Here is a 15193-nt window from a genome sequence, read left to right on the forward strand (position 1 = left end):
AATTACTCCTGACCGTTGTGCACGTCTGATCTGCAACTACAGGAAATGTTTGGTTGAAGTTATTGCTGCCAAAGGAGGTTCAACCAGTTATTAAATCCAAGGGTTCACATACTTTTTCCACCTGCACTGTGAATGTTTACATGGTGTGTTCAATAAAAACATGGCAACATTTCATTCTTTGTGTGTTATTAGTTTAAGTAGACTGTGATTGTCTATTGTTGTGACTTAGATGATGATGAGATCACATTTTATGACCAATTTGTACAGAAATCCATATCATTCCAAAGGGTTCACATACTTTTTCTTGAAACTGTATATATATATATATATATATATATATATATATATATATATATATATATATATATATATACATACATACACACACAGTATCTCACAAAATTGAGTACACCCCTCACATTTTTATTTTATATATTAGATCTTTTCATGTGGCAACACTAAAGAAATGACACTTTGCTACAATGTAAAGTGGTGACTGTATAACAGTGTAAACAGTCATTAATGTCTAAACCGTTGGCAACAAAAGTGAGTACACCCCTAAGTGGAAATGTCAAAATTGGGCCTAATTAGCCATTTTCCCTCCCCGGTGTGACTAGTTAATGTTACAAGGTCTCAGGTGTGAATGGGGAGCAGGTGTGTTAAATTTGGTGTTATCGCTCTTACACTCTCTCATACTGGTCACTGGAAGTTCAACATGGCACCTCATGGCAAAGAACTCTGAGGATCTGAAAAAAAAGAATAGTTTCTCCACATAAAGATGGCCTAGGATAAAAGAAGATTGCTAAGACCCTGAAACTGAGCTGCAGCAAAGTGGGCAAGACCATACAGCAGTTTCACAGGACAGGTTCCACTCAGAACAGGCCTCGCCATGGTCGACCAAAGAAATTGAGTGCACATGCTCAGCATCATATCCAGAGTGCTGCCAGCATTGCTGCAGAGGTTGAAGGGGTGGGGGTTCAGCCTGTCAGTGCTCAGACCATACGCCGCACACTGCATCAAATTAGTCTACATGGCTGTCATCCCAGAAGGAAGCCTCTTCTAAAGATGATGCACAAGAAAGCCTGCAAACAGTTTGCTGAAGAAAAGCATACTAAGGACATGGATTACTGGAACCATGTCCTGTGGTCCGATGAGACCAAGATAAACTTATTTGGTTCAGATGGTGTCAAGCGTGTGTGGTGGGAACCAGGTGAGGAGTACAAAGACAAGTGTGTCTTGCCTACAGTCAAGCATGGTGCTGGGAGTGTGATGGTCTGGGCCTGCATGAGTGCTGCCGGTACTGGGGAGCTACAGTTCATTGAGGGAACCATGAATGTCAACATGTACTGTGACATACAGAGCATGATCCCCTCCCTTCGGAGACTGGGCCGCAGGGCAGTATTCCAACATGATAACGACCCCAAACACACCTCCAAGATGACCACTGCCTTGCTAAAGAAGCTGAGGGAAAAGGTGATGGTGATGGACTGGCATGTCTCCAGACCTAAACCCTATTGAGTATCTGTGGGGCATCCTCAAATGGAAGGTGGGGGAGCGCAAGGTCTCTAACATCGACTAGCTCTGTGATGTCGTCATGGAGGAGTGGAAGAGGACTCCAGTTGCAACCTGTGAAGCTCTAGTGAACTCCATGCCCAAGAGGGTTAAGGCAGTGCTGGAAAATAATGGTGGCCACACAAAATATTGACACTTTGGGCCCAATTTGGACATTTCCACTTAGGGGTGTACTCACTTTTGTTGCCAACGGTTTAGACATTAATGGCTGTGTGTTGAGTTATTTTGAGGGGACAGCAAATTTACAGTGCTTTACACTCACTACTTTATATTGTAGCAAAGTGTCATTTCTTCAGCATTGTCACATGAAAATGATGATATAATAAAATATTTACAAAAATGTGAGGGGTGTACTCACTTTTGTGAGATACTGTATATGTGTATATATACAGTGCAGGCACTCATTGGTCTTGTTAAAATATCCAAAAATGTATTAAGGCATTGTTAAAAAAGTGACATAACGTTTCGGCACTGCATTGTGCCTTTGTCAAATGTCAGCATATAATCACAGAATATACAGCACACTTAAAATCATCTATATATATATATATATATATATATATATATATATATATATATATATATATATATATATATTACCCAAATACCATCAGCTATATGTAGAAATATGTATTTAAACATGTGCAATGTAAAGAACATTGGAATGTCCACCAACTCCTTGCTTGACCCCCTGCAATCTGGATTCCGCCCCAAACACTCAACTGAGACTGCCCTTACCAAGGTTACTAAGAATCTTCTTTCTGCTAAAAGTAATGGCCACTACTCTTTACTTATCTTACTTGACCTCTCAGCTGCCTTTGACACAGTTGATCACCCCCTCCTTTTACAGACCCTTAGCTCTTTTGGCCTCTGTGCTCTTTTTTGGATTCACTCTTATCTTTTTTACAGGTCTTTTTCCGTGTCATTTGCTGATGACTCCTCCTCTCCAATGCCTCTGTCTGTTGAAGTACCTAAAAATCTGTTCTGGATCCTCTACTCTTCTCCATTTATACTTCTTCACTGGGTAAACCTATCAACAGTAATTTTCCAATCAAATTAAAACCCTATTTAACACAATTTGTTGAAGTGTGCACAAACCTCCAACTCTGTATCCTATACGACGCACACAGAGTTAAGTTGTTTTCATTCAATTAACTGATCTGTATTGACAGCTCAATGTACCAATAGCTTACATTTCTGCTCCACGCAACAGACCAATCTGAAGCACGGTAGGAGGGTTTAGTAACCCCATAATAGCTTGAGTCAAACGGCGTGCCGAACCCCTCTGAGGAAGCGTATAAGTGAAACGTGACCATGTCAGGGACTTCGTGTTTATTTTAACTGCACTCTGTTAATTTCAGACTATCTACTAATTGTTATTTTTATTTGTTGTAACATTTGGGACATATTGTGGGAAGGATCGGGAAGGGATATATAGCATATTTAGTGTAAGAAAAGTGACTTATCTACCTTTATATAGAGCAATACAGGACACAGTTCCTAAATAGAGGCTCTTACATTTACCTAAAATCGTTGATTTTTTCCCCATCTCCACATATGTGATAGACAACCTAAGATCAGCAACATTGAAGCACTTTATACAAGTCACAGTTACAGAGTTGTGTTTTTAACTATTTTTCTGGCACGCTAGATAAAACTTCTATTTCTGCTGCTTTTTTAACTACAACTAGTAAAAGTTAAATTTTAAATGGAAAAATATATACTTTATGTGTAGAAAGAGCATACTTTTCCCTATTCTCTTAATAGGGTTTTTCCTTGATTATCAACAGTTATGGCTTCAAATAACACCTCTATGCTGATGACACTCAGATCTACCTCTCCACCTCGCTCTCTCTCCTTCTGTCCTATCTCATTTCAGCGACTGCTTATCTGGTATTTCTTCCTGGATGGCCTCTTACCACCTAAAGATTAACATGTCCCCTCAGGCTCTACGCCGACTTCTGACTTTTCTATCCCTGTTGACAGCATCACCATCTCCCCAAGTCCGCTGCCTCGGAGTAACACTCAAATCTATCCTTCGTCCCCCACATCCAATCACTTTCTTCATCCTGCCGCAACCATCTACGCAATATTTCTAAGATTCGCCCTTTTCTGCGCCCTAACACCACAAAGCAAATAATCCACTCCTTTGTTATTTCCCGACTTGACTACTGCAAAAACCTACTTACTGGCCTTCCTCTTTCCCGCCTCTCCCCCCTTCAAATCATCCTAAATGCATCTGCCAGGCTAATCCACCTTTCCAGTCGCTCTATATCTGTTGCACCTCTCTGCGAGCCCCTTTATTGGCTCCTCAGTCACAGCAGAATTAAATTCAAAATTCTCACCCTTACATACAAAGCTCTAACCAACACCGCTCCCCACTACCTATCCACTCTAATCAACAAGTATACTCCAGCCCGCCGACTAAGATCCAACAATGACCTGCTCCTTGCATCTTCGACTATCAGCTCTTCCCATGCTAGACTGCAGGACTTCTGTCGTGCAGCACCTAACCTCTGGAACACTCTCCCTTGTGTTGTCAGGTTTTTCCCTAATCTTTCTTCTTTGAAATGCTCCCTTGTTCAGAGAAGCCTACCACCCAACTCAGTAATAAATTAATTCCACTTACCTAACATTTCCTTTATCTAACTCTGCATTAACATTGTTCTCAATCTTACAGTCCTCACCTCCTTTTTCTCAACCTCCTACCCTTCCTCCTGTATATGTTTGTAAAACTTTGTCTTGTCTCTTACAAGTTTTATATCATTGCTTTATTTAAATGAATTGTACCCATGGACAGCAATGCAGAATATGTTGGTGCTTTATAAATAAAATATAATAATAATATTTTCATGTTGGGTTAATGCACTTGAGAATATGCGATTGGGTTTGCAAACGAGTAGGGTGTTAGATTTTTCCACTTTTTGTGCTCCATTGACTTCTATTGGGGAATAAATTGATGTGGTTGCAATATTCTAAGTTTGTTTTTGTGCATGCATATTTTATTTGGTATTTTTTAAGAATTACAGCTTTTTAGTGACTACCTTACACAAACTCACAGACTGAACTGAAAAGGTTATGGGTTAGTGTTTATGATATAAAGGTGGTTGATCATTGAATGCAAGCTAAATTGTGAACCTTGGGAGTTAGTACAGTAAGGTTAGGCACATTAGAATTTTGAAAAGTAATAGCAATTGACCTACAATACAGCATGATATTGGTTGTTTCCCTATAATTTAGCAGTGTAAGGGTCAATGTCTCTGAATGTTTGTCAACAGTAATGATTCTAATGGGGTGCTGGAGTACCTCACCCCTCAAAGATGTGACCTTTCCTGAATTTGCAGGGTAGTTCCAGCAGTCTACATAATGCAGGGGGAGAGGTAAAGTAGGAAGAATAGGGATTTAAAAAATGCAGGCATATGTAGTAAAAAATTAGCTCCTTGTTCGTTTGATTTTTATGGTCAACATTTTGCACGTATGATCTAGAACGTCCACTTGTTTTCAAACTTCTTTGCCTGGACATTCATATGATAGATGAAAAGTATGACTATTATACAAATGGGAACTACTTTAAATGACATTTGAACTTTTGGAGTACTAATTACATCTGACATGCTGAGGAACCACAATAAATTGGCATTTTTTGACATACACATCCAAAGACAGATGCTGAACGGTGGATCTTCGGTTGGGTGAGGCAGAAGTTCTAAGTGTGTAGCAGTATGTGTGTTAGTGTATGTATCTATATGTGTATGTGTATGTGTGTGTGTATATATATATATATATATATATATATATATATATATACATACACACAAAATTTAATAAAGTAAAAAAAATAAACATATGAAAATGAAGAATTGAAAACACACTCAAATTTAACTACAAGTGGTATAAAAGCCAAATATTAAACCAAGGAAGTACAATAAGCCCTAATAAGCTCTCAACGTTGAAAGTGCCAATACATGTACAAAGTCATGTAAACCTATAGATGTTTACAAAAGCAAAGTTAAAAAGTCCAGTATATGTGGATATATATATATACTCCAGTACAGCCGAATTACAATGCAAATGCCAATTTTCCAACAGCACCAAATGTGAAGTGGAAGAAAAGAGAGTGATAACAGCAAACATAGAATATGTTCGCAGAGTAGGATGGCTAGTACATTTCCCCTGAATCAGTATGAGGTAAGAGCTCTGTCTTGTACTATGATGACATCTAGTACCCTGTGTTTCCATATTAATCCTAACCGCGTAGTATATACAATGGAAAACACAAGGGAGAATCTATAACATTAAATACTACACTATGGCCCATATTTATCAAGCTCTGTATGGAGCTTGTGGGCCCATGTTTCTGGTGAGTCTTCAGACTCGCCAGAAACACAAGTTATGAAGCAGCGGTCTAAAGACCGCTGCTCCATAACCCTGTCCGCTTGCTCTGAGCAGGCGGACAGGAATCGCCGGAAATCAACCCGATCGAGTACGATCTATTTGATTGACACCTCCCTGCTGGCAGCTGATTGGCCGCGAGTCAGCAGGGGGCGGCGTTGCACCAGCAGTTCATGTGAGCTGCTGGTGCAATGTTAAATGCGGAGAGCGTATTGCTCTCCGTATTTAGCGAGGTCTTGCGGACCTGATCCGCACTGTTGGATCAGGTCCGACAGACCTTTGATAAATAGGGGCCTATATATTCTCCCTTGTGTTTTCCTTTGTATATACTAGCTTCTTCCTACCCCAGAAGGCACAGAAGCGGTTGAGATTAATACAGACACACTGACATGGAGATCTTATTAGCTGTACAAGATATCACATATATGTATATTAAATGTATATACATATGTAAATTTCTATCCTGCCCACTGCCAATGTACTATATAACAGTGAGAAAACTATATAACAGTGAGGAATACAGGTTTAATGAATCTAGATCATATATATATATATATATATATATATATATATATATATACACACACACACACCTTAAATAGTGTCAGTGACAATTTCACAGTGTTTTGCACATTATAAAATTATTCCAAATTTTTTTGGAATACTCACAAACGTATTGCCCTTTAAGTCCCTTTGGCTTTTGAATTTGACGTGTCCATTTTTTGGCAAAATATTTAGTTGATAACGTAAATGGGATTGTGATCGCCACAGTCAATGTTGGCCGTGCATTATATAGGGGAAATTCTGATATCCAATACAATATTTTTCTAATACGAAAATGGTGTTATTGTTTTGGATTATGAGTATTCCACAAAAACGTATCGGGAGCTGAAAAGTAGAAAACATGACCTGTGAAACTGGAATCAACCTCCGTGTTTAAAGGGACAGTCTACACCAGAATTTTTATTGTTTAATAAGATAGATAATCCCTTTATTACACATTCCCTAGTTTTGCACAACCAACACAGTTATATAAATACACTTTTTACCTTTGTGATTAGATTGTAACTAAGCCTCTGCAAACTGCCCCCTTATTTCAGTTCTTTTGACAGACATCCCTTTTAGCCAATCAGGGCCTCCATTACATATGCAGCATCGCCCGCAAAATCCTCCGGCGCCAGATTTTACACAATTTTGGTATCCTATATACAGCGCCACATATAAATGTGGCACGTATATTTCACCCGTCGCTCGCAATTATTACTCCCATAGGCTAACATGGGACCACGTCATAAATCGGTATCCAATATCCAGCGCAAGGACTTACGTGGCGAAAATGGAGAAATCTTACTCCATTTTTACCTCGCCATAAAAGGCAGCCATAGCAGGCCTTGCGCTGAGTATGGGAGCACCGTAACTCCCGAAAATTCCTGCAAAAATAAACTAACACCTAACGCATGCGCAATGTCTATCTACCTGTCAACCACAATCTCCCACCGCAATAACTAATAAAGTCTATTAACCCCTAAACCGCCATAGCCCACATAGCCTATTAAATGTATTAACCCCTATCCTGCCCCCCTACACCGCCGCCACTATAATAAAGTTATTAACCCCTAAACCTAACCCTAACACCCCCATAACTTAAATATTATTTAAATAAATCTAAATAAATTTACTATTATTAACTAAATTATTCCTATTTAAAACTAAATACTTACCTCTAAAATAAACCCTAAGATAGCTACATATAATTAATAATTACATTGTAGCTATTTTAGGATTTATTTTTATTTTACAGGCAACTATGTATTTATTTTAACTAGGTACAATAGTTATTAAATAGTTACTAACTATTTAATATCTACCTAGCTAAAATAAATACAAATTTACCTGTAAAATAAAACCTAACCTTAAAAAAACCCCCACTAAATTACAGAAAATAAAAAAGAATTACAAGAAGTTTAAACTAATTATATATGGACAGAAAAGAAAAAGAAGCGCACCAGGGTACGATTCAAGTGTAAATTTATTAACATAAAAACACGCAACTTACAATGTTGCACTTACTGAATTGAAAATAAAATGAGCCTGTAGACTGTGTCTATCTTTGTATGCGCTGGACTGCCCTCTGCACTACCACAAAAACCGTCCATGCATCCATTTACCTCTTGAAAAAGCCCGACCGAAGTTCGGGGGAAACGCATCGAGGATAAAGGCACTGTTGCTGGTTCTCCTTTGTGGACGGTTTTTGTGGTAGTGCAGAGGGCAGTCCGGACGCCTAGCAGCTACCGAGACCGGCGACTAGGAACTGTTTGCCATCTTCTGTTCCAGCGCATACAAAGATAGACACAGTCTACAGGCTCATTTTATTTTCAATTCAGTAAGTGCAACATTGTAAGTTGCGTGTTTTTATGTTAATAAATTTACACTTGAATCGTACCCTGGTGCGCTTCTTTTTCTTTTCTTTCCATATATGAACACGCTACAAGTCAAATAAGGATTTCTTTGACTGATTCGAAGCTGCACCGGGAGAAGACCAGCCCTGCACACGGGGAAAGGTGGCTCTTTTGCTAACAGCAAGTTTTTCACTGTCAACAACCATTGGGATTTCTATTAAAGGTACTGCTCCCTATGTATTAGGGTATTTTGAAATTTGGAAATTGGTTACCCGGACATACTCTATCTATTTTTTTTTGCTTATTTTTTTTGCTTTTTTATCACCCACGAGTGAACATTGTTATTTTCCCTTTGGTGCTAACAGGACTGAAATATACTAGCACTGCATAGAGTTCTTTGTAATATTCAATAACACCTAATAGTTGTTCTACCTTACTATAAGAAAGCATATTGTTCATTCATTTAATTAATTATATGGTGGTTTAAGTAGTAACATTTTAATCTGTTTTCACTTTCTCTTAATAATATATATGCTACTACGTAATCCACTATAGGCACAGATAGTCAAGCGCAATAACATTACTTTTGTTGTTCTGTTAAACTAATTATACCTAATCTAAGTCCCCTAATAAAATAAAAAGCCCCCCAAAATAAAATTCCCTACCCTATACTAAATTACAAATAGCCCTTAAAAGGGCTTTTTGCGGGGCATTGCCCCAAAGTAATCAGCTCTTTTACCTGTAAAAAAAGAAATACAGTCCCCCAACATTAAAACCCGCAACCCACACACCCAACCCTACTCTAAAACCCACGCAATCCCCCTTAAAAAAAACTAACACTAACCTCTTGAAGATCACCCCACTTTGAGCTGTCTTCACCCAGCCGGGCACAAGTGGACCTCCAGAGGGGAAGAAGTCTTCATCCGATCCTGGCAGAAGAGGACATCCAGACCGGCAGAAGTCTTCATCCAAGCGGCATCTTCTATCTTCTTCCATCTGACGAGGAGCGGCTCCATCTTGAAGACATCCGACGCAGACCATCCTCTTCCATCGACGGCGACTGTAGAATGAAGGTTCCTTTAAATGACGTCATCCAAGATGGCATCCCTTCAATTCCGATTGGCTGATAGAATTCTATCAGCCAATTGGAATTAAGGTAGGAAAAATCGTATTGGCTTATGCAATCAGCCAATTGGATTGAAGTTCAATCCGATTGGCTGATCCAATCAGCCAATAGGATTGACCTCGCATTCTATTGGCTGTTCCAATCAGCCAATAGAATGCAAGGTCAATCCTATTGGCTGATTGCATCAGCCAATAGGATTTTTCCTACCTTAATTCCGATTGGCTGATAGAATTCTATCAGCCAATCGGAATTGAAGGGACGCCATCTTGGATGATGTCATTTAAATGAACCTTCATTCTACAGTCGCCGTCGATGGAAGAGGATGCTCCGCGTCGGATATCTATCTGCCGGTCTAGATGTCCTCTTCTGCCCGGATCGGATGAAGACTTCTTCCCCTCTGGAGGTCCAGTTGTGCCTGGCTGGGTGAAGACGGCTCAAGGTAGGGTGATCTTCAAGGGGTTAGTGTTAGGGTTTTTTTAAGGGGGGATTGGGTGGGTTTTAGAGTAGGGTTGGGTGTGTGGGTGGTGGGTTTTAATGTTGGGGGGTTGTATTTCTTTTTTTACAGGTAAAAGAGCAAACTGAAGTAAAAAAGTGAGTCATTGTGAACCTCATTTGCATATCTTACCCATAATCCTTTGCTGCATTGGAAACAGTGTATGCAGAGGTTTTCTGGGAAAAGCATGCCTTCTGACTCGCTTAGATTTATTAAATGAACTACACAATTAATTATTATTATTATATATATATGTGTGTGTGTGTGTATGTGTATATATATATATATATATATATATATATATATATATAATGTTCATGTAAAATACATATCTATACATATATATATTATAGGGATAGATATATTGGTGTGTGTGTCTGTGTATATGTGTATATATATGTGTGTGTGTGTGTGTATATATATATATATATATATATATATATATATATATATATATATATGTGTGTGTGTGTGTGTATGTATGTGTTTATATGTATATATATATGTATATATATATTTCTTTCTAATGACACGATGAGTCCACGGATCATCATAATTACTATTGGGAATATCTCTCCTGGCCATCAGGAGGCGGCAAAGAGCACCATAACAAAGCTGTTAAATACCACTCCCCTTTCCCACAACCCCCAGTCATTCTCTTTGCCTTCAGCAAGGAGGTGGTAATGTTTTTAGGTGTCTAAAGATTCTTCAATCAAGAGTTTATTATTTTTACAGCAGAGCTGTCTGTTCTGTTTTTTTACTGTGGTATAGCTGTGTTCCACGTCAGTCTCTTCAGTAGAGCAGTGGTGGCTTTCAAGCAATGGGAACTTGTGGGGTATAATCCTCACTGCGCCTCCCAAATAGTTGTTGCTGCCCTATCCTTAAAGCCTGATTAGCATTATTCAGTCTTTTTGTTTTTCCACGGGTCTATGTGAGCAGGTGTGCCTCTAAAACCAGGTGAGCTGTCCTCCTGCCGGACGGCTAGATGCAGGTAAGTGTGTTGGTCTTCTATGTTTGGGGGACTTGCACTTAAGGGTTAAAAGCTGCATCAGTATTTGGGACTTTTATATCCTTTATACAAAAAGTCAATATTTCAGGCAGGACACAGGCACTATGTGACAGGAGACATACAGCTTCAGGGGTTAATACTTTGATTATAGTATTTCCTGGAAGAGATAATCTCAATATTTGAGGGTTTGCTGCCATTTTTTGTTATGGCATTAATGTAGCCTTTGAGGGGTTAAGTTTTCCTTTAGCGTGCAATGCAAGTGTATATTTTATATCCTATGTATGAGGTTTGCCGGATAAAATCTCTTCATACGCTGTGTTTTATTATCTTTAATTTTTGGGACTGTTCGTGAGACGTCTTCTCTGTTTTTCTTGAAGGTCTAAAGGAGCGGTGCAATTTTTATTATTTTCAGGATATGTTTTGTGTTTATAATGAAGCGCAATGTTCAGGAGAATTTTCACGCTTCACTTGCCTGTTGTTGCCTAGTCTCCTCCTCCTTCTTTCCAGTGAAGGAGAGCGCCGCCATTTCGGCTATAGTTGGATCCGGTCATGTATCCCACACTTTCTTAACTCCTCCGTCGGAGATCGGAGCAGCGTTGGGCTCGGTCTGTATCCAGAGAGCTCTGGTCAATAAACATTTGTGAGAGTAATTGTGGAATGTTTTAGAGTTCTAAGTTTTCATAATTACGGCTAATGTGCAAAATAAAACTTTTACACTTCGTTTTTTAATAAATCATGCCTTCCTTATCCCTTGCTGTGTATGCCATAGGATATTTTTAGGATTCTTCTATAGAGTTGATATCTCTGTACATAGGGGTGGTCATCCTGGAAGGGGAGTTATTCCAGGCTAGTACTATTTTTAGCAAGTGTTATGTTCTTAAAGTGATAGTACTTTTTAATTAAATGTTTTTTCTTGTGGTTTTTGGGGCATTTGTTCAGGTTTCTGTACTTTTTGTTTGCCTTGTGTCTTTATCACACTGGTTTAAATATTGATGGTCTTTTTTCTTAAAGGTATATACCACTTTGGTTAGTGGTAGTATTCCTTTGTATTTGGAACAAGGATAGCTAAGGATGTTTGTTTGGCACACATTATATTTTTAAAGGGCAGCTTTTTGTGGTAAATTTTTATTTCCCTCATGTTACATATGTATTTTTCTTTGGGCCTCTGGTTTCTCAATACTAAATTTCTAGACTTTTTAATTGGTCTATACTTTTTATTAGCCAGAGCTAGGAAATGTTCACCTAGTTTGTTGCAATCTGAGTCTCATGTCTCCCAGGATGATGCTGTTCAGGCATTGCCACGGCTTCTCCTTAAACATCCCAGGCCTTTATGGTGTCACATGCAGTGCCCTGTGGTTCCTCTCAATCTCCTGGAGGAGTATATTTGCCTACAGAATTTGCAGCTCAGGTACCTTCTGCGGTATCTGCGGATTTGTCATTTTTTTCCTTTTTTTTATAGGGAAAATGCAAGAGGACATTAAAGTTTTCCAGATAGTTAGGTTCTGTTCCACATTCTGCTTCAGAGATCGTTCTCTCACCTAGGTCTGGTGAGGAAGACGTGCAGGTAGTTTCTGAGGGTGATATCTTAGATCTGGACAGTTTAATTCCTTCATCTGATGCCGAAGTTGTCTCCTTCAGATGTATGCTTGAAATACCTTGTGTATTATTAAAGGAGATTTTTTGGCTAATTGGACAACACCGATACTTCTTTACATTGTCAACCTTTGAAAGTGCTATCAAGATATTTTTAGTAGGAGTAGGAATAGTTATGGGTGCCTTTCCCCCTGTCTCCAGTCCTTTAAGGATTCTCCTATTGCTGACTTCTTGAATGCGCGGTGTCCTATGTAGAAGGGAACTTTTCTACTTTTGGTGAAGGCTTGCGGGGGTCATACCCAAGAGTTTGATGTATCATTACCATCCTCTAAGGGCTGGAGGTTATTTGTTCTTCAGGACAATGCCTTTTCTTATTACATCTATCTCAGTTTTTGTCTTGACTGGATACGAAAGGTCCTAGATCCCTAAGGGGCTGTTGATATAGTACTCCATGGTTTCGATTTGGAATTCAACCCCTTCCTGCCAGGAGCAGGTTTTGCCTCTCAAGATTATCTGCAGTCAGATAAGAAGTGAGGTGTTTTTGTAATATGTTCAGGATCTTCCTCCCTAGGAGTGATTGTCCAGTTCCAGTTCTGGAACAGGGGTTTGTATAATTCCATTCTGTTCATGATTCCAGAGGGAATTTTTTGTTCTAATTGTGAACTCAATTGTCTAAACAGTTTCTCAGAGTACTGTTCTTCAAGATGGAGGCTATTCACTCCATTCTTCCTTGGTGCACAGGGTCAGTTTATTATGACCTTAGACTGATCGGATGCATATTCTCAGGTTCCCATTAAAGGGTTTTTCTGAGATTTTGGAGTTTTACTTTCTGACCAAACTTTTTCAGTTTGGGGTTCAACAATGGCTTTGCCATAGCTTCTTGAGTTTTCTCAAGGATTCTGGGATCGCAGTGGCCTCTCCCCATTGGTTTAGGCAACATCCTTCTTCTAGTAAACTCTCATTTGTCTTACTTTGTTCATGTTTGGAGTTGGAAAGAAGTCCCTTGTCTCATCTACAGGATAGTCTGCGTAGGGACTATAATTGTTTTCCTATTGATAAAAATCTTTCTGACATAGGTCAGAAAATCAAAAATCTTCAATTCTTGTCTGGCGCTTCAGTTCCCTCCTCGGCCGTCAGTGGCTCAATATATGGAGGTGATCGGTCTGATGGTAGTTGCCATGGACATCATTCTGTTGCCTGTTTCCACCTCTACAGTTTTTGCATGCTCAGTCAGTGGAACGGGGATTATGCGGATCTGTCTCTGTGATTACATCTGGACCAGGCGAGAGATTCTCTTCTTTGGACCCACCTGGGCGATTGTGACAAGACGCCAGCCTGCTGGGAGCAGTCTGGGGCTCTCTAAAGGCTCAGGGGACATGGACTCGGGATGAGTCTGTTCTTCCCATAAGCTTTCTAAGGCTGAGGGCAATCTTTATTGTTCTTCGGGCCTGGCCTCAGTTAACTTCAGCCCGGTTTATCAGGTTCCAGGTGGACATATCTTCAGTGGCTCACATCATCCTTCAGAGAGGAACTTGGAGTTCCTTAGCTATGACAGAGGTAGCCAAGATTATTCGGTGGGCAGAGACTCTCAACTGCTGTTTATCTGCAATCCACATTCCAGGAGTGGTCTATTGGGAGGCTGATTTTCTGAGCAGACTGACTTTTCATCCGGGGGATTGGGAGCTCCATTCGGATGTATTTTCCAGCTTGATTCTCAAGTGGGGAGAGCTGGAGTTGGATCTCATGGCATCCCGGCAGAATGCCAAGCTTCCAAAGTTCGGATCTAGATCAAGGGATCCTCAGCCTGTATTGTTAGATGCGCTAGCAGTTCCTTGGAAGTTCCGTCTGGCATACGTTTTTCCTCGTTTGTTTTTCTTCCTCGGGTCATTGCTCGGATCAGTCTAGAGAGGGCGTTGGTGGTCCTCATTGCACCGACATTGACTCGCAGGATCTGTTATGCAGATCTGGTGGAGATGTCACCCCCCCACCTTGGATTGAATGTTTAATTCTATCTAAGTGTGGTTTACTGAGACTATGATTCAGGCACGTAAGCCTGTGTCTAGAAAGGTTTATTACAAGATATGGCGTAAATATTTGTATTGGTGTGAATCTAAGGATTACTCTTGGAGTAGAGTCAGGATTCCTAGGATTTTGTCCTTTCTCCTGGAGGGTCTGGAGAAGGGTTTTTCAGCCAGTACTCTGAAAGGTCAGATTTCTGCATTGTCTATTTTGTTGTATTAGCGTTTGGTGGATTCGCCAGACGCGCATTCCTTTTCTCAGGCCTTGGTTAGGATCAGGCCTGTGTTTGAGTCTGTTACTCCTCTCTGTAGTCTTGTTTTTAGAGTTTCAGCAGGCTCCATTTGAAACTATGCTTTCCATATATATTAAGATGTTATCTTGGAAGGTGTTGTTTCTTATTGCTTCGGAGCGTTTCAGAACTCTCGGCTCTGTAGTTTGATTGTCCTTATCTTATTTTTCTTCTGATAAGGTGGTTCTACGTACTAGATTAGGTTTCCTACCTAAGGTTGATTCAAACAAGAATTTTAATCAGGAGATTGTGGTTCCTTTCATTCACCTAGATTTAGAGTTCTGCGTTAGCAGTCAAAAGC

General features: G+C 39.7%; 1 protein-coding gene across 1 annotated transcript in view; it reads left to right on the plus strand.

Annotated features, from left to right (window-relative positions):
• The window catches only part of AGPAT4 (1-acylglycerol-3-phosphate O-acyltransferase 4), a 290880-nt gene that overhangs the window by 227714 nt on the left and 47973 nt on the right, over nucleotides 1-15193 (plus strand). The gene's annotated exons all lie outside the window — the stretch shown is intronic.

This window comes from Bombina bombina, chromosome 4, assembly GCF_027579735.1.
Source record: "Bombina bombina isolate aBomBom1 chromosome 4, aBomBom1.pri, whole genome shotgun sequence".
Classification (NCBI taxonomy): domain Eukaryota; kingdom Metazoa; phylum Chordata; class Amphibia; order Anura; family Bombinatoridae; genus Bombina; species Bombina bombina.